Below are 19723 nucleotides of genomic sequence, written 5' to 3' on the forward strand. Positions count from 1 at the left end.
CACAAAAATAATTATCCACTTGTAAGTTTTGAATATTTAGTCAAAGTTAAGCTATAAAATTTTATATTTACTTTTCTGTTGTTTTTGTTGTTTCACAGCTACTCCTGTATTGACAGTTAGGTACCACTACAAGTTCTATACATGTTCTCATAAAAAAAAAAAAAAAAAAAATATTAGTGCTCATTTGTAATTCTTGTACTTGTATTAGCTCTAATTTTGTGTTAAAGCTCAATTTATACTCATTGTTTTTAGAGAAACTGAACAGTTATATTCTCATTATTTTTATGATATTATGTGTTTAGAATAATTTTAACTATAATTTGTGTCAGTTTTTATTTTTATTGATGTTAGTATACCTTTGGATATTTAATTTTTAAGAGTAAAACTGAAAATGATTTGTAGGAATATGAAAATATTTAGAATTTAAAACCAGAACTTATTGAAAAAAAAATTGCTTGTTTCCTTTAAGCTGGAACATTTAATTAAATTTGTATTTACACTTCTGCATGCTTAATGTATTGACAATCAATTAATATTTTCAATTAGTAGGGTTATTACTTTATTTATTTATTTTCAACTTCAACATGAATAAATAGTACATACACAACAAATATAGAAGTGATACAGTACAATGCTTTACATAAAATCTAAAGCACTTACTTTAGCACTCACTGATATTTAATCAGTTTTTTATGTCAAATGTTATTGATAAAAATTGATATTGTGGTTGCATATGAAAATCAACTACCTGCAAAACAAAAGCTTGACCATACATAGGAGTACCAAATCAACAATTATGATTAGAAAAAAAAAACTGAAACATTAAAATAAAATTAGGATCTTGTAAGATCCAGATATTTCATTAATTAAATTTCAGGTGGCTATAGCTCTGGAAGCAATGAAAATAAGTATCATGATATATTGTTGAAAAGCTCTGAATGAGGACTTATTACTGCAGTTAAGAAAAGTCCAAAAACCAAATTTTTTTTGGATCTTGGGCTTTTTGCGACACTTGGTTCAGTTGATTGCAATCAGAAGAGGAGGTGCACAATTAAATGTTACAGCAATCCTAAATTCATAATTTCAACATCCTACGGCTAATCATTTTGAGTTATGCAAGATACATATATCTGTACATACAGACGTCACATCAAAACTAGTCAAAATGATTTCAGGAATGGTCAGAATGGATATTTCCGTTGAAATCTGAAAACCAACATTTTTTGCAGTCACAATACTTCCTTTACTTCGTACAAGGAAGTAAAAAGGGCAAGAACAAGTTCACTTGCTCACATCACACATTACCCGTACAATAGCTTATTACAAAATTATAATCAGTGGAAGATAACTGATGTAGTTGATCCCCAGCAGTGCAGTCCATCATTTAATTTCGAATGAACTAGAGCAAAGTTGATTTGAAAAAATAATCTACTGGAAAAAGTTTCCTTTATGATAAAATTCTATTATGCATATAAATAAATATGTCTTCAAGCTTTCTGTATGCAAATTTTAAGGTAATTTTTTATCTATCATCAACCCTAAGTGTTAAATAAAATTCACCTGACATGATAATGCTACATCATTCTATCATTCACAGTACGTGTGCTACAAAGACACGATATAACTTCATTAAATACTCCAACATCTGAATATTGTAGGTGTAAATTTCACCTAAATCAGAACAACTTTACCTTTACACTTATTTTTCTTATTCTGTTTTTAATAGTAGACATACCAGTATACTGGTTTATAATTCACCACTTATCCTTGGCAAGTAATTCCCTCATATTTAAAAATTTTTTTTTTTAGCTGCCATTATCCACATATCTATATTTCTCTTAAACTTAATGTATTCAGTCTTAATTTTGTGGCTATGAGAATCTTTATGCCTTTTCCTGTACTACCTGTCTCTTTGAAAAATGCCAATGCCCAACCCATCTGTTATCCATGGCTTAAGCCTTTTTTTTTTTTTTTTTGTTATAACCTTTCTTTAAAATAAATAACAGACTTTGATTGATTAATATATCCTAATAAAAATCTAAATAGTGACTAAACTAAAATCTAAGAGTGACTAAAAAGTGAGTATCAAGAATTTCACTCGTCATGTTCATATACCTTAATTTATCCAGACCTCTTTAAAATCCTTTACCAAATTATTTTGAGTTGTACTCTTAGAAATAGGAACGGCAATGGCCCTATGATCATTAATAAGTGTCAGAGTGACACTAGAAACATTATATTTATATAAAATTAATTTATAAAAAATGTGATCAATACAGTATGGCCTATCATTCTCAATAACTCTGTCAACATTAAATAAGGAGTTGTATCCATTTATACTAAGTATTTCTAGATATTGTTCACTATTTTGTCCTTTCAGCAAAAATACATATCACAAACACACTTTTTTCTCACACACTTGTAGATAAATCACTCATATATCCACTATTAGACAAATGCAGACAAAATAACTCTCTCACGCTCACATATCGCACACGTTTTCACAAAACCAAAAAGAAAAATCATCAATCTACCAATCTAGAAAAAGACACTATCCCCATGAAGCCCCTAACTAAATCATAGGTTAATACTTCATTATAATTCAAAATAAAAATGCTTTAACTTAAAAATATTATAGAAACATTTTTCCAAATTCAGTAAGTAATATAAATCAAATTATGCAATACAGTTATTGACTGCTAAAAAATAATACAAGCAGAAATGGGATTAAAAAACAAAAAATAATTGTAGTAATATTAATTACTTTTAAAAAAAGAAAATATATATATATCAAACATACTGATCACTTTGCTAATAACATTTAATATTAAATGAACTATAAACCACTAAAACTCAGTAAATAGGTTAGTTAAATTTACCGTATTAATTCCAAGAATCGATTTTCACATGATACTAATAAATTGTTATTAAATTCCATAATTAATTACATTAAAACATATTTATTTATGATTAGCTAATTTTTTGAAATTGTTTTTTGAAAACGAATTTATGTATTCATCCATAGTAAATTTCAAAATATATAGTATTTCACTTGTCAAAGATGTGGACACAGATGTATGCTACACAAGACAAGTCTGTGCCTGTGGATACCCCTACATCTAGATGAACCGTACAGGGATCCAGCCGTCTGCTTAAATTGTCATTTGGCTAGATCGCGGAATAAATGTATAAACAGGAGGTAGCCATCCAGGAAGTGAAAATTTTGCAAAAAGTTAGCTACGTTGAGGCAAAGAGAATAGTGCATAACAGATTGCTTAATCGTCATATGCTGAACTTGCAGCAGCTCCTGCAAACTCTTTGAAATGTAAAGACATTATATCTGAGTTAGCACTGGTCTTGGTGAGTATGGTCAAAGTGGTCATTGATGAGAAAGTCAAAGCTTGATCACTCAGAGAAAGTAGCAAAGGAACCAGCAAACAATTTTTTAAGCCGGCGCCAAGAGTTCAGGAAGTAGCAAAGGAGAATGGTTCCCAACTGTCAACTAGTAGCATAGTAAAACAGAGTGACCGAAAAACACAACCTCAGTCTAATTTGAGGTCAAGATAGAAAAAGTCCCTTCTCAGGGAATTCAGAAAGACAATGAGTCAGTAACTCATCATAAAGTAATAGATGTTAAAAGTGGTTGTGGAACCTCCAAAAGAACAATAGAGGTCTTCAAAAGGGAGGGTGAGTGTTTTAGCTGCCCCAAAAATATCCTTGGGGAGTGCATCAGGTGTAGACTTAGATGTAATATTCCCCTCTCCATCTGAGTTGGTTTTGTTGGATGCCGGATGCGGAACATCCTCCCCACCACGTCCACATCCTCTCACTGGGGGATGATTGAATGGATTAAGATGATATCTCCAAAGCTCAGACACCTTCCTCAGAGGTTGAGGCTGTCCAGAGGATGGAGAGAAAATTTAAGAGAGCTTGGCTCAAGGGGAAATTCGGTACGGTTAAGTCAGTGTTGCTGACTGTTAGACAACAGTCAAATGTAAGTGCCAATTTAAACAAGCCATTGACGTTAAAAATGCAAACGATTGCTGAAATTGAGTGCGTCGACAAACTGCAATCTGATGGTGATGGTATGGGAACATTGGGTTTCTCAAATACTGAATGTCCGTCCTATGGGACCTCGAGATCTCCCTCACAGGGAACAAACACCAACGGAACAGAAGCCACAAGAGAGCGATACCTCCATTCAAGACGTGATGGGAATGACATGAGGCGTTGTGCCTCATGTCATTCCCCACCGTTGTGGTGGGACTTCCTGTGCCACTGCCTCTTATAGCTCACGCATCCTCAGCCAGATTGCTGAAACCAGCAGATCCTGGTCTCACACAAAGTGCAATTCTGCCAAACTCTGAGACTATCATAGTCTCAGATGAGAATGGTGACTGTGGCTCTATGGTGATGCAAACTGACTCATGCTTTACTACGGTCATGAAAAGAAGAAGGGATGGCTAAAAGGTAAACCACTGCTATAAAAGAGATGGAGAATATAATGCAATGGTTTATTAACGGTTGTGTCTCTCACACTTACGTGAGCTTCGACTACATACATGACCACAATCCTACATGTGTATGTCTTCAGGAACACAATTCAGTCTACGACGAATGATGTAATACGTACTGATGTCGAACAGGTCGACGAGCAAGAGGTGGTGTTGCCACTCTTGTACATTCACATCTGCCTTTTCAATGAATACAGTTAGATACTGCATTGCAAGCTGTTGCTATACGTCTACTTTCTCCTGTTGAAGTGTCAGTCTGTTACGTCTATCTGTCAGACAGAAACTACAACATTGGTAATTTGCAAAACTTATAAAACCAACTCCCTGGACCAATAATTTTAGTAGGGGACTTAAACGTGCATAACCCACTTTGGGATTCACAACGATTGGAGAACAGAGGGCACGATGTCGAAGAGTTTACATTAAGCACCAGCCTAATCCTGTTAAACAAGGGTACAGAAACCCTTTTCGATGTATGAAATAGTGAAACTTTGGCGATAGATTTGATGTTTTGCAGTCCGGTATTGTCGCTATCCTTAGATTGGAATGATAGACATCTTCATGGAAGTGACCACTTTCCAATCATATTGCAACAAATATATGGCAAAAAGCACCAAATTTTGTTCGACAGTGGTGTCTTAAATGTGCCGATTGGACTGCCTACACAGTTAATGTTGTTTTGCCCAGTCATTCTGGAAAGATCGATGTTGACATAAAGATAGTAACACGAGCAATTTTGACTTCGATATTCCATGTGCATTCATCAGAAATATTAAAAACGATGATAAAGCGTAGATATTACACTTGCTTAACAGGATATGGGCCTTGGCCTCATACAGGTGTAGAAAAAAGCGTATCGTATTGTCTTTGAAACAAGGAAAAGATCCTTTAAGCGTCAAAAGTTACAGACTGATAACTCTAACATCATGTATCTGCAAACTCCTAGATAAAATGATAAATGCTCTTTTAGTGTGGTTATTGAAAAGGAAGCAACTTCTTTCATCCTATAAAACCAGCTACAGCAAGCATATTTCTCTGACTGACAATATGATGATTCTTGAGAATGCTATACAGAATGTTTTTATTAACATGCAGCACTTTGTAGGTGTATTTTTCGACTTTGAAAAAGCATTGACATGATCTGGAAGCATGTGATTTTGAGACAAATATATGAATGGAGCATGCATGGAAATCTCCTCATGATTATCATCAGCTACTTAATCTGGCGAACTATGAAAGTACACATCGGCAACACCTATTCGACAAGTAGGCAGTTGCAAAATGGAATTCTGCTAGAATCGCTCCTCAGTGGTAGCTTGTTTATAATTGTTGTCAATAGGTTTCTACAAACAATATCAATCAACACTGGTAAATGTATCTATGTCGATGATCTGGTGATCTTCTATCTCAGCACTGCAATGGTCCAATATAAGTTGCAACAAGCAGTCGATATTGTCCATGCAGCTGAAAGATCTGGCTTCAGGTTTTCAACCAAAAAGTCATGTGCCTTACACTTCTGTCGCTTTAGAGGAGCACACCCTAGTTCAAGACTGACGATGAAGTGTGTGTTAAGGTCTGTATAAAGAGCAGGTGAGGTTTTTGGGGTTGGTCTTCGATAGGGTCCTTACATGTCGTCCTCATATATGTCAATTAGTGGTGAAATGCAAACAATAATTAAACATACTCAAATGCATGTTGAATATCAATTGGGGATCGGATTGAGAAGTCGTTCTGTCTGTATACCGCCTTGATACGATCACAGGTTGATTATGGCTGTGTTGTTTATTCCTCAGCTCAAAAGAACTGTGTAAAAGTCTTAGATGTCGTACAAAAGGCTGGAATACGATATGCGACTGGAGCTTTTCGCACCAGTCCTGTTGATAGCCTTACATGTGAATCAGGATTGTCTCTGCCCTGCTTTCAGAGAGATGCCCTGTTATTTGTTATTGTTCAAAATAATATTTTATGTATTGGGTAGAATGAATTTGTTTGAAGTTTTTCTTTTATTGAAAATGGTAATGATATAATAATTATAATTGATATTATTAATGCGATGATTACTCCTCCAAGTTTTCTGGGAATTGAATGTAAAATAGCGTATGCAAATAAGAAATATTGCGCTATGTGGCCACTGTCACATCATTGCCGCATCATGTAAAGGGATGGGGTTTTACAAGACACCCTTTCCAACCAGCTTACAACCGGCATCAAACCTGTACCATGTCTGGCCAGAATCAAAGTTTGAGAATTGATAAATAAGTATGGCATTGTACTTCCCAGAGTTGTTGAATCAATGGTGTGTGAATCACCACTGTGGCAATGTCTTTGACCCTTTGTCAATTGGATTTAGGATCTTTTAAGTAATGTAATTCTCAGGAGGAATTCATCGATTTCGAGAGATTGTGGACAAACATGACGAGGAGCTGCTTTTATACATGAATCTAAGACAGTGCACGGGTTGGCAATGCCTTCCACTGTGTAGACGTTAGTCATTTGTGGTTCTTGCTGGCTGTTGCATCTATTTATACTACAGAGTTGTATGCCATCTGGCAAGCTCTGAGGTATTGGAACACTATCGTGTAACGTCCTCCTTGGTGTACAGTGACACTATGAGTGGTCTTCAAGCAGTGCAGGAAGTGTGCTTGACCCATGGACCCCTGAGTGCAAGTGATACTTGCAGTGCTTCGAATGCTAAGCAGGAAGGGAAAATGATGCACACTGGTGTGGATCCCAGGACATTCCAGCATTGTTGGAAACGAGGCTGTGGGTGAGGCAGCTTGACCAGCTGCTGATGCTCTAAGCACAACAAAATTCCCGTCAGACCTGGCCATTTTAAGTGTCACATATCTGCTTGTATCAGACGTAAATGGCACAGACTTTGGAGGGGGTTAACAATGAAACTCAACGCTGTGAAGGACTCTCCTCGCAAGTGGGAATGTCCCTCTACAATCACGCAGAAAGAACAAGTTATTATAACAAGGCTACAAATAGGACTTATGAACCTAATATCTTCGATATGTTAACTGGTGATGACAGTCAACTGGTTTGTGAGGAGTGTCAGGAACCACTGATGGTCAAACACTTACTAGAAGATTGTGTTGTGTATGGAGGTCTGCGTCATAAATTTAAAACAGAGGGTGGAATAAAGAAGGTTTTATGAAACAATGAATGCGCTGTCAGAGCCCAGCTGTCTTTCCTTTCTGCAGTAGGTCTCTTCTACAGCATTTGGATTTAATTTTGGACGGTATCCCCTCCAGTTATCTTTACGTCTGAAGGTAAAATTTATTTATTTAGTTATTTATTTTTTCCATCTGTTTTGTGCTGACTGGGAGCTTTTACATGTCACTAGTATAATTTCTTTTGGTTGTGGTTTTATTTTAGGAATGTTGGCAAGGGCTGATAACCTTAGTAGTCGATGCCCGATAAATATAAAGAAGAAAAAGAACCGATGAAATAACAGAGCACTACAGAGACAAATCCACTCACTCGGACTGAGTTTCTGTGTCCGTGTCGCACTCTTCTTGTAGGCCCCAATAACAAGTTTCTTCGTGTTCGATTTTTTCGCCTGAGGAGTCCCCTGCACAGATATTAGGAAGTGAACTGATGTTTTAATATTTGCATCAATGATTTATTAAGAAAGTGAAAAAATGTTTCTGTTATGATGTAATGATTAGCCTATAAATAAGTTCTGAATACATAACTTTTTCGGTGATCATATTTTCATTCAGCTCTCAGAAACTGCTCTATAAAGATCACTACATAAATTAGATAACGTGTGAAAAATAAAAATTTATGTAACTTAAACTGCTATATCCTTTTAAGAATGGATCTCTATCCTTTTTGGGATAGAGATCTGATAAGATCTAGAATAATTTTAGAACTTGTTGAATAGGCACTGCATTTTAAACATTTGGGCTGTGATTTAATTTAGTAGGTCAGCTTTGAATTAAATGCAGATGTGGAAAATAACATAAAAAAAATTCTTAACTATTTGTGAAACTATCAAAAGGTCACTTTGAATTAATGTGAGAGGTGATAAAAGACATTCTTAAAGGCAGTTCTTCAAGTAATATACAAAAATGAGTTTATAAACAGTAAAAAATTTAAGAACCAACAGTGCAAGTGTAAGTCTTAAAATTCTGAAGAACTAGATAGGATTGTTTGTGGAATTAAAATGTTAGAAGAGAATTGAGTTTTCTTTGAATGAATGGTTTATTAGTTGCAAAAAATAATGGCTTCAGTATGTGGGTGGAATGGCTAGTGGCAGATTTGAAAGGAAGATATCTGCTTTATTAAGTAATATTTTTTTTTGCCACTGGAAAAAGTATTGTAGATTTATAATATGTTTTCAAACAGCTACAGTTTGATACCAATGTTTGAAGAGACCGGTATAAAATGTTTTTTGAATTGGTATAATTTATCCCAATCTTTGAAGAGACTGGCTAAAACTTAAAGAAAATTGACACATACCTTTTGCTTATCCACGATTTGGTATTAACATAGGAAAGCCATTAAACTGTTGACATCATGAAAAAATTAAAGTTTAAAAAATAATTAGCTTAATACAGAAATCATGCTTTCAACCTAATGTATGTTAGCTGGTAAGTATCTCAGCAAACTGCTACAGATTTACTTACCTTTTGTCAGGAAAAGTATGTGTGTATATGACGCTTTCCTTTTCTCACAATATTTTATTCGTTTATAAATTAATGATGCTCAATTTCCAATATCTTTATTATTTTTGATTGATTGAAAGGTTGTATTTATTCAAAGTATATCTTTTTATACGTGGCTGTTCACTAGAGATAGATAAACCAGATTTAATATGGTTTTTTTAAGGTTGATTCTGTGGATTAAATTAAATAGTATGAATATTACTAATTAATGAGTGATCAATTTATACTTAATAAGTTGCAGTGACATGTAAATGACAAATATAAGATTATAATATCAAATAGTTTAAAGGAAGGATTATATATATTTCATTTATAAATAAATTTTATTTATAATGATTTGAAAAGAAATGTGATTTCTTTTGCCTTGTGAAAGGGGGAATCTAAAATTAAATCCTACAAGGTGCAATATAAAAAAAAATGACCAGAATTTTAATTTTTATCAATGAATTTACTTATTCTTCCGTATCAGTATTGTTCCCTTCAAAGTAATCTCCCAGACCTACAAAATACTTGGCTAACATTTCTTTCAATCTTCAAAACATTTGTAAAAATTATTTTTTTGGTATGGCCCTAAGTTCACTTAGTTATTCTTAGAAAATAATAATTCATTATTTATCTATTTATTTCACCTGTTGTTACAAATTGTTGTCCTTTTAATATTATCTTTAATATGAACAAGAAAAAGTTGCAATGTGTCTTGTCTGGAGAATAAAGACTGATGCTGCAGCATCAATATGGTATTATATTTTGATAAATAATCATGAATTAATAATGAAGTGTGAGCTCAAGTGTTATGATGCAGAATCCAAGAACTATTTGTCCACATTTGTGGTCATTTTCTTCGTATTTCCTCTCCTAAACTGTATAAAACTACTAAATAATTCTGCTTATTGACCATTCACCCATTTGGTAAGAATTCATAATGGATGTGACCATTGTAATAGAAAAAACAGTAAGAAAAACTTAACATTCGACAGAACTCAGCATGCTGTTTTTGGCCTTGATTCGTTAGGAAGCTTCCATTCTATGAATGGACTTTCATTTCAACATCATAACTGATTACCCACATTTCTTCACTTGTTATATGATACATCTGAGTCACCAGTAATGTCGTGAACAATTGTTCTGCAACATTGCTTTTGTTGAAAATTCAACAGTTTGGAACAGATTTTGCTGCTACTTGTGTTATACTCAAAATGTCGGTCAAAATAGTTTTACATGGGCCATAATCGTTCCCACCTATTTGGGGAACTTTTCTAATAGTGATTCAACAATTATTGATCACATTGGCCTTTATTTTGTCTATTTTTATTATTTGTTAGTGGGTTAGACATTCAACGTTAATCATCTTCACGATTCGTGATTTTCGTAAACCTTTCGTGTCAACATTACATCCTTGCCAAAAGTCTTTTCGCTGTATAAATCAAATCTTCATCACTTCACTTCAATTTTTTCTGTTCATAATGAAAGATTTAATGCAAATCTTTTGTAAATGCAAATAATTTTCAAAGTAAATTGTCGCTTGTAATAATAAAATAGTAGAATTACTCTGCTTGCAAAATTTGAACTACATTTCTAATATGGCAAAAAATATTGAAATACATTATAATAGACAGTGCTGCCATCACGTGGGAAAAAGACAGACTCAATCAAAAGATACAGCGCACAGAATTAAAAAAATTTCATTCTTTAATCACCCCTCAAAATTGTTTTATAGCAAAAATAATAATCTGCAATTCAGACATGATTTTAATGTAGTTTAAATAATTAAATATACTGCATGGAATTCCCTCGGTACAAGGGAATTTTTTTGTAATTATTAGATTCCATACCAAAAGAAATATTTCCAAATTAAAAGAGAATTGGTTAAAACTAATATATTTGATTAAGACTAATGATTGACTCCTCCAGAGTCGCATATCTTTCATTTTTGTTTAAATCATTACCTTTTTCTATAGCTTTCTTTAAACTGTTAAAATGTTATTCTGATTCTGTATTTTCTGTTATTAGTAAAATCTGATTTTTGAGTTAAATGAAAAATTATAAAATAATATATGACTTCATTTTTGTTAATGTAAAGATAAATGTGTAATCTAGCCACTCTATTAATAAGTGGTGCTTAAAATAACAGTCGCTTACATCATATTATTGAAATTTTTGTTAGTATTCATCATGATCATTCCTCCTTATTAAAACAGTTATCAGTAAAACTAGTATTATATAGTAGAAAGATCAGTATTTATGTTTTTGTATGTATCTAGAATTACATGTAATGAAATTTTTTATTAATTTTTTTATGAGAAAAAATCTAACAAACTGAATTTCTCCGTTGAATTGATAAAACAAGATTTTTTTCATTTTAAACTGTTCTTTTCTATGTTATTCTTGAGTTTCAATTTATTTAAAGAAAATCTGTAGGTAAAATTGAAGATAAAATTGAAAATAAGAAATAAAAAATTGAAGATAAAAGTTTCTTGTTTTTTTACCTTTTTTTAAATTTTAAATTTTACAACTTTTTCAGTAATAAATTTTATAAAAAATTTCTATTTAAGTATACTAAAGACAGATTTAAAAAAAAAGTGCAGTATTAATGTAATTATACTAAACTCTATTTAAAAAAAAAAAAATGTATATGGAAAGCTTCAGTATGGAGGCTATTTTTTTAAACAAGATGTGTTATTTTGGCTCTTTGTAAAGGTAGACATTTTTTAAACAATATTACTAAGCATACATTACTTCAGTTAATGATGAATGGCAAAAGGGTATGAAGGAAAAGAATTTCCATGAAAACAACAAGGATCTCTCATGGTTATTAAAGTTCTGCCACTTAACATAATCAGTTCATGAAAAAAAATGTGTGCTCATCATACATTGCATTTAAAACACACACGCGCATGCACACACACACACACACATCTTAAGTGATCGTTGAACTTTGTACATAATGATAAATGTAGACAGAGGTTCATGCATTCAGAAATCACATTCTGTACTTATGTTTCATACTTTTCTTACAGTTTATATAAATTATAATTAAGTGCAAGGAGTATTTCAGTTTGCTAACTATCAAAGACATACTTAAGTGGAAAATGTTTTGAAATGTATTCATTATTTCAAAACAGATGTATGTAGAAAATTACATACATATGTAGTCCTCAACTTACAAATTCTGTTGAAGAAGAATTTTTGGGAGTTTTCCGATGACTTATAATACCATAAAATTTAATTCATAAATTTTGGAACACTGGCTCTCTCATATATGCACAAGAAGTGATTTGTGAGAGGATTAACTTTTTAATACCAATTTAGCCAAAAATTGGCCTCCTTCTGCCTATGAATTTTTTTCCACTTTTAAGTTTTTATATTATAATAATAACTTGAATGCAGTTTTTTATCTGATGTAGTTGGAAAAAGAATTAAAAACCGGTAATGTTATAGAATGTTCAACAATGGTTTGCTGTATACAGTGTATAATGAAATTTCTCCCAGGACTTTAATAACCTATTCTACTCATGAAAATAATGCAAAAAGTTAATTTAAACATATATCCTAAAATACTTTGTTTGCGAGTTATAGCTAGTGAAAGATTTTGCTTGGATTTCAGTTACCCTGGTGAAATGAGATGTTACTGAAATTTTTAGGATGTTAAATAAGGGGGCAGAATTAGTGATTTCTTATGGTTTTTTATCTGAAAAATCAAATAAAATAGGTTCCAGAATTGTATCTGCAGTAGTTTTTGAGAAATTTGGGGTGAAACATCAATAAATTGGGGTAAAAATTCTGTTTTTTATGCTTTGTGTACAATAACTTTATTAGATGGGTTTTTTTTTTTTTTTTTTTTTGTCTTCAGTCATTTGACTGGTTTGATGCAGCTCTCCAAGATTCCCTATCTCGTGCTAGTCGTTTCATTTCAGTATACCCTCTACATCCTACATCCCCAACAATTTGTTTTACATACTCCAAACGTGGCCTGCCTACACAATTTTTCCCTTCTACCTGTCCTTCCAATATTAAAGCGACTATTCCAGGATGCCTTAGTATGTGGCCTATAAGTCTGTCTCTTCTTTTAACTATATTTTTCCAAATGCTTCTTTCTTCATCTATTTGCCGCAATACCTCTTCATTTGTCACTTTATCCACCCATCTGATTTTTAACATTCTCCTATAGCACCACATTTCAAAAGCTTCTAATCTTTTCTTCTCAGATACTCCGATTGTCCAAGTTTCACTTCCAAATAAAGCGACACTCCAAACATACACTTTCAAAAATCTTTTCCTGACATTTAAATTAATTTTTGATGTAAACAAATTATATTTCTTACTGAAGGCTCGTTTAGCTTGTGCTATTCGGCATTTTATATCGCTCCTGCTTCGTCCATCTTTAGTAATTTTACTTCCCAAATAACAAAATTCTTCTACCTCCATAATCTTTTCTCCTCCTATTTTCACATTCAGCGGTCCATCTTTGTTATTTCTACTACATTTCATTACTTTTGTTTTGTTCTTGTTTATTTTCATGCGATAGTTCTTGCGTAGGACTTCATCTATGCCGTTCATTGTTTCTTCTAAATCCTTTTTACTCTCGGCTAGAATTACTATATCATCAGCAAATCGTAGCATCTTTATCTTTTCACCTTGTACTGTTACTCCGAATCTAAATTGTTCTTTAACATCATTAACTGCTAGTTCCATGTAAAGATTAAAAAGTAACGGAGATAGGGAACATCCTTGTCGGACTCCCTTTCTTATTAGGGCTTCTTTCTTATGTTCTTCAATTGTTATTGTTGCTGTTTGGTTCCTGTACATGTTAGCAATTGTTCTTCTATCTCTGTATTTGAACCCTAATTAAATTTATTAGATGGGTAATAAACACATAAGACATTTAAATATAACTTAATAGAGAATTTAATTCTGGACAAAACTGTGTAAGATAATTTGAATTAAAAAAAGAAAAGTTAGAAAAATTCAGATTTTATTTATAAATAGTACATTACTACAATTGTCAGAAAAGTATTTATTTAATGTAAACAAAACCAAATTCATTTTTGAAGTGAATGTATAAAAAAACAGAATTTATTGTTAAAAATTAAAAAAAAAAAAAAACGGAAATTACACAACAATTGTAGAATAAAAATAAATAAATAAAAGTTACTTAGATAATTTATTTATTAATGACAGAAATACAGTGAATTATTATTTCAGAGTTGGCAATAAATTAACAGCTGATCAACAATTTTGTAAAAATGCCCTGTATTCAGATAAGAAATAGTTTTTCTAAGGATGGAAGCATTTTATCTGATAGTGAATTTTTCAAACTTTGTTACTTTTTTATTTAGAATATGTGAAGAATTTTTTCAAATTATTTGACAATATTCTAATTTGGAAATTACTTTAAAATAAGAAAATATACGCACCAGAACTGAGAAATGTAGAAAAAATCACCTTTGAAGGAACTCTATTATATTAGGGAATAAATATTTTAAATCAAACCAACACTGCTAATGCAAAGAAACAGTTCTTCAAGGTGTTCTGGGGGATACAAACTAACATGTAACTTTACTGCTTGAAGCAGGAGATAAACAGAGGCTTGCTTTGTAGACTGCTATGATGGCTGCACACAAACTATATTCATTGAATCGATTATGCTTCAGTAATGGCACTGAACGTGTAAAGTCTCTGCTAAGTTGTTACCAAGCTTTTTCAAGCTTGTAACAAAATCTGCGAAAAAAGCTGATAAGTATAGGAATATTTGCATAGCTGTAAGAAAAATTTATTATTATTTTCTTGGTAAACATTAATTACACTGATAAACATAATTTTTGTTTCCTAACAATACATGATTTTAATCTGTTTTTTGATTGTGAAAACGAATATGAACTCAAAATCTTTCTATCACCCACCATTTTTGAAAAATTTTAATTAAAGGATTTTTTATTTTTCAGCTTTAGTTAGCATTTTAAGCCCCTATATTGTAGTTTGTTAGCTCATTTTTTAGTGTTTAACTTTGGTAACATAATTTGTAAGCTATAAATAAACAATACTGGAAAAAGAATTAAATCATATTATAGTAAAATATTATGACATTGTATCTAATACTGAAGAATGAGCCTTCATGGACAAGATTAATCATGTCTGTGCAGGTCAAAACATGTAGCTGAAAACACAGCTGTGTTGTTTGTATTTAGCACTGGATTTAGGAATGAATTAATTTTGTTCAGTCTTATTGCTGTCGTAAGTTTATTAACAGTGCAGTGTCATAATGCCTCGAAATTGTGTAAATGATATGGATGCCTTTTGTTATGTTTGTAGTGTACCATAAAATCAACTAGAAAAAACATTACACCTTTAACTAAAAAAGCATATCATATGTACTTTCAGTGTAAAATTGGTGATCAGGATAAGACATGGGCTCCTCATATAGTATGCACTAACAGTTCTGTATATTTAAGAGGATGCGAAAGGTACACAGAAGGCTTTGCCATTTGGCGTACATAGTTTGGTGTAAACCAAAGGATCATGTAACCGATAGTACTTTTGTTTAACAAGTATGTCTGGAATTTCTAAAAAATCTAAACATACTGTAAAATATCCTTTATTGCAATCTGCAATCAGGCCTGTACCTCAGTGAAATTATTTCAATTCCTGAGCCACCTGTGAATGTATGTTTCAAAAGCAGCGATGAAGAATCAGCCAGTACTGAAGAAGACAACAATGATTTTGATTTTGAACTATCTTCCAATAAGCCACATCTTATATCACAAGGTGAATTAAATGACTTGGTTAGGGATTTAAATTTATCAAAAAATCAAGACTGCAAGGTTGGAATTTACTTACAAAAATTTCCGACTTTTGAAACCGTCAAAAAGAACTTTCTCAGTACTTTATTGATGAAAATAATTTGGTTTGTTGCACAAATATTGATGAGCTTATCTTGCACTTAGGACAAGTTCATAAACATGAGGACTGGCGCCTTTTCATAGATTCATCCAAGTATAGTTTAAAAGTGGTTCTATTACACAATGGTAACAAATATCTTTTGATATCAATTGCTTATGGTATTAATTTGAAACAGAAATATGATGTGATAAAGACGTTCTTCAAAAAATAAATGATAAAAAACATAGCTGGAACATATGTGGTGATTTGAAAATTATAGCTATTTTGTTAGTCATGTAGTTAGGCTATACTAAGTTCATGAGTTTTCTTTGCAAATGGGACAGCCGAGCTAGGGATAAACATTATGTTACCAGGGAGTAGAAGAAATGAGACAACTTAACTTCAAATGGGAAAAATATTATTCATGAGCCTTTAGTTGAACCCAAAAAAATATGTTTACCCCCTCACCATATCAAGCTTGGATTAATGAAAAATTTAGTAAAAGCAGTGAAGAAGGATAGTCCCGGATTTTTATAAATCAGGCAGAAATTTCTGAATGTAAGTGAAGGAATATTTGTTGGTCCTCAAGTAAGAGATTTGGTCAGAGATGATGTATTTAACGTGATGCTAAATAATGTAGAAAGTGCACCTCGGGCTTCATTTAAAGATGTTTGCAAAACCTTTCTTGGCAGACAAAAATCTGACAATTACCACTATTTGTTAATCAATTTTTCTTAGCTTAATCAATTCAGAGCTGTGAAATGTAATATATCTTTGAAAATACATTTCCTCCACTCATATCTGAATTTTTTCCCGGAAAACCTCAGAAATGTAAGTGACGAACATGATGAACGTTTCCACCAAGACATTTCAGTGATGAATAGCTGCTATAAAGGGAAATGGAATACTAACATGCTAGCCGATTACTATTGAGCAATAATTCAGGATGTGCCTGAGGCTATTTATAAAAGAAAAGATCATTCTAACACAGGTAGGCCATGCAAAATTATAAATTTTATGGATTTTAACAATATTTTCCCTTAATTTTTTTTGAAGCATAATTTAAAAAAAAAAAACTAAGGGTGATAGAAAAATTGTATTACAGATCTGTAATATAAACAAAAAAGCAATTCAAGAAATGGTATCACACTTAGAGAAACATTAAAAAAATTGTTTTTGTCTATTATTGTTATTGATGAATTCAATTGAATTCCCATTCAACAAAATAGAATTGAGCATTGAATCAAACATTTTATTTAGACAAGGCTTGATTTTGTTGGTTTCTTTTTTATACTCACAAATAACTGCTGGGTTCTAAGAAATTGATGTTGGAAAGCAATTACAAGATGTTGTGGTTCCCATGCACAGTATTGCTCTGAAATTCTGTATCTGTCTTAAGTTTTTTTTTTTTTTTTGATGAGTCAGAGGAACCCCACTTATGGGTGAAGTGTTGGACTTGCTAACAGGCAAGATTTTATTAAGAGTGCGTTTGAGTGCCTGTGCCCTACTGACTAATCCTCCTACCTCATCAATCCTCCCTCCTGGGGCTGGACCTGCAATTAAGCATTACATGATATTACAGTATAATACTGAGGTGGCAGCTGATAATATCAGTCTATGGTCCTTGGCCCTCATCTGTTACCCATGAACTTACCCTGAGTCCTGATCACTTTTTCTACTTTCATGATATGTTTACTGAAGAGACTGGATCTCTCGATTCACACATCTAAATATTTTACTTGTCTCTCAGATTGCATATTAAAACCTTTCACCACTATCTTTAATTATTTTCTGGCTGACCATCACCAGCATCCTGGTAATCTTTTGCAGAGCTAACTTCATCTCCTTTGTTTTTAGCCAATCACCGATCTATATAATGGCCCCTGTAGCTGTTGTTTCAACCTCTTGCTCGGTTTGACCTGCCACAAGCAGGGCCAAATCATTAGCATATGTTGCAATGGATGTACTCCCCGGCAACTCTAGCCTCAAGAGATCATCGAAGACTAGGGCCCAACACCAACCCTATGGGATACCGCTGTTCATTTGGAATTTAATCTTCCCTTCCTCCATTGTAGCCATCAAATTTCTATCATATAGGTGGTTACTATTCAGATATTCACTAAAGTTTTTTGCCTCAGTACCCCCAGTACAACCGACCAGGAGACACTATTAAAGGCGTTTTGGATGTCTAACAGTTTACTTAACAGGATTCGTCTTTTCCTGCACATCTCTGCGTCTCAATCTTTGGCCCAGATTATCACTCTTTGTATTGCATCCATCCTGGATTTGTCCCTAACAAACCCATATTGGTTGGGCGATAGTCCTCCAGTTTCATTTATCTCTTCCCAAACCCGTTCTGCCAGTACGGGTTTCTTTCCCCACGAGTCCACCTCTAGATCGTCTACTAGTCTTTTCCAAGCAGCCCTTTTTGCATGCTTAATCTATTCCTGGCAGCCTTGTATTCTATTTTATATTCCACAGTCTGCTCTTGGCATCTTCCTCTTGCCCTCTGCAAGTGCCTTCTTGTTTGTTGGGCAACCGATCTCAGGGTAGATATAGTACTATTCCACCAATATGCTCTGCCTCTAGAAAGTCTACTTCTCTGTTTTATTTTTTCTCATTCCTCTGACATGGCTGTAGAGAGGTCTTCAGGTTTAGTGAGCTGTGTATCCCAGAATCTGGCGGCTACAGAATCTGTGAACTTCAGTGTCTGCACATCTGATGGTTTCCACTTCTGCCCAGGTCGTCTTTGTGGTTGTCTTCTACTCATTATCTCGAACATAATGGGCCTATGGTCACTATTATACTCTTCTAATACACTCCAGTGTTCGACTTATGGTATCATGTTTTTAGGCACAGCCATTATGTCCACCACTGACCTACACCCTCTTCCCATGAAAGTTGGGACATTCAGAATGTTGAGAATCGTCATATTTATTGATCCAACCATAGACGCCAGTTTATACCTTCTAATCTTGGATCTTTTCCTCCCCAACTCCACGCGCTCCGTGTTCAAATCGGCCACCAAGATGGCAGGTCTCTTTGATCTCCTTATAGCAGATTCCAACTCTGATGTATCATCGAACGCTTCCCCACTGCAGTTGGGTAAATATATTCATTAACCAGTAAGAACTCAATCAAGATCATTGCCACATAGCCGTCACTCTTAACTACTCCTGTGACCGCTAGCCTATTTGAAACATTAATCATGGCCGCTACACCCAGTCTGTTGGCCTGCCAGTCCCCAGAGGACACCACTCTTTCATTGGGTTCTGCTGCGAGTAGGAAATCCACGTGTTCTAACACCACAGCCCCTGCCAAGTCATGGGCTGCTACACTTCTAGTGACATTAAGCTGTACACACCTTATTTTTTACTCAGTTCGCACTCTCATAACTACAATTGTATAAAATTCTACTGAATATTTTTCATGTGGTATTATGAGAAGCAAATAGCGTTTGAATCACTATTACAATGAGAAAACTGCAGAGCTGTGATTGACTACCATTACTGCATTGTTCATACCATAAACTGTTATATTTTATTTAAATTATTTAGCTTTTTTTTTTTGGTGATCTTATTGTTAAATTTGATAGTAATCAATTGCTTTGATATGTTTGTTCTTGTAAGTTGATCATATCTATAAATTTGTCTTTTT

The 19723-nt window shown here is 33.2% G+C and overlaps 1 protein-coding gene across 1 annotated transcript in view; it reads left to right on the forward strand.

The window, feature by feature from the left end:
* The window catches only part of Pld (Phospholipase D), a 133128-nt gene that overhangs the window by 10990 nt on the left and 102415 nt on the right, over positions 1-19723 (forward strand). The window lies entirely within an intron of this gene.

This window comes from Lycorma delicatula, chromosome 2 (genome assembly GCF_047948215.1).
Source record: "Lycorma delicatula isolate Av1 chromosome 2, ASM4794821v1, whole genome shotgun sequence".
NCBI lineage: Eukaryota > Metazoa > Arthropoda > Insecta > Hemiptera > Fulgoridae > Lycorma > Lycorma delicatula.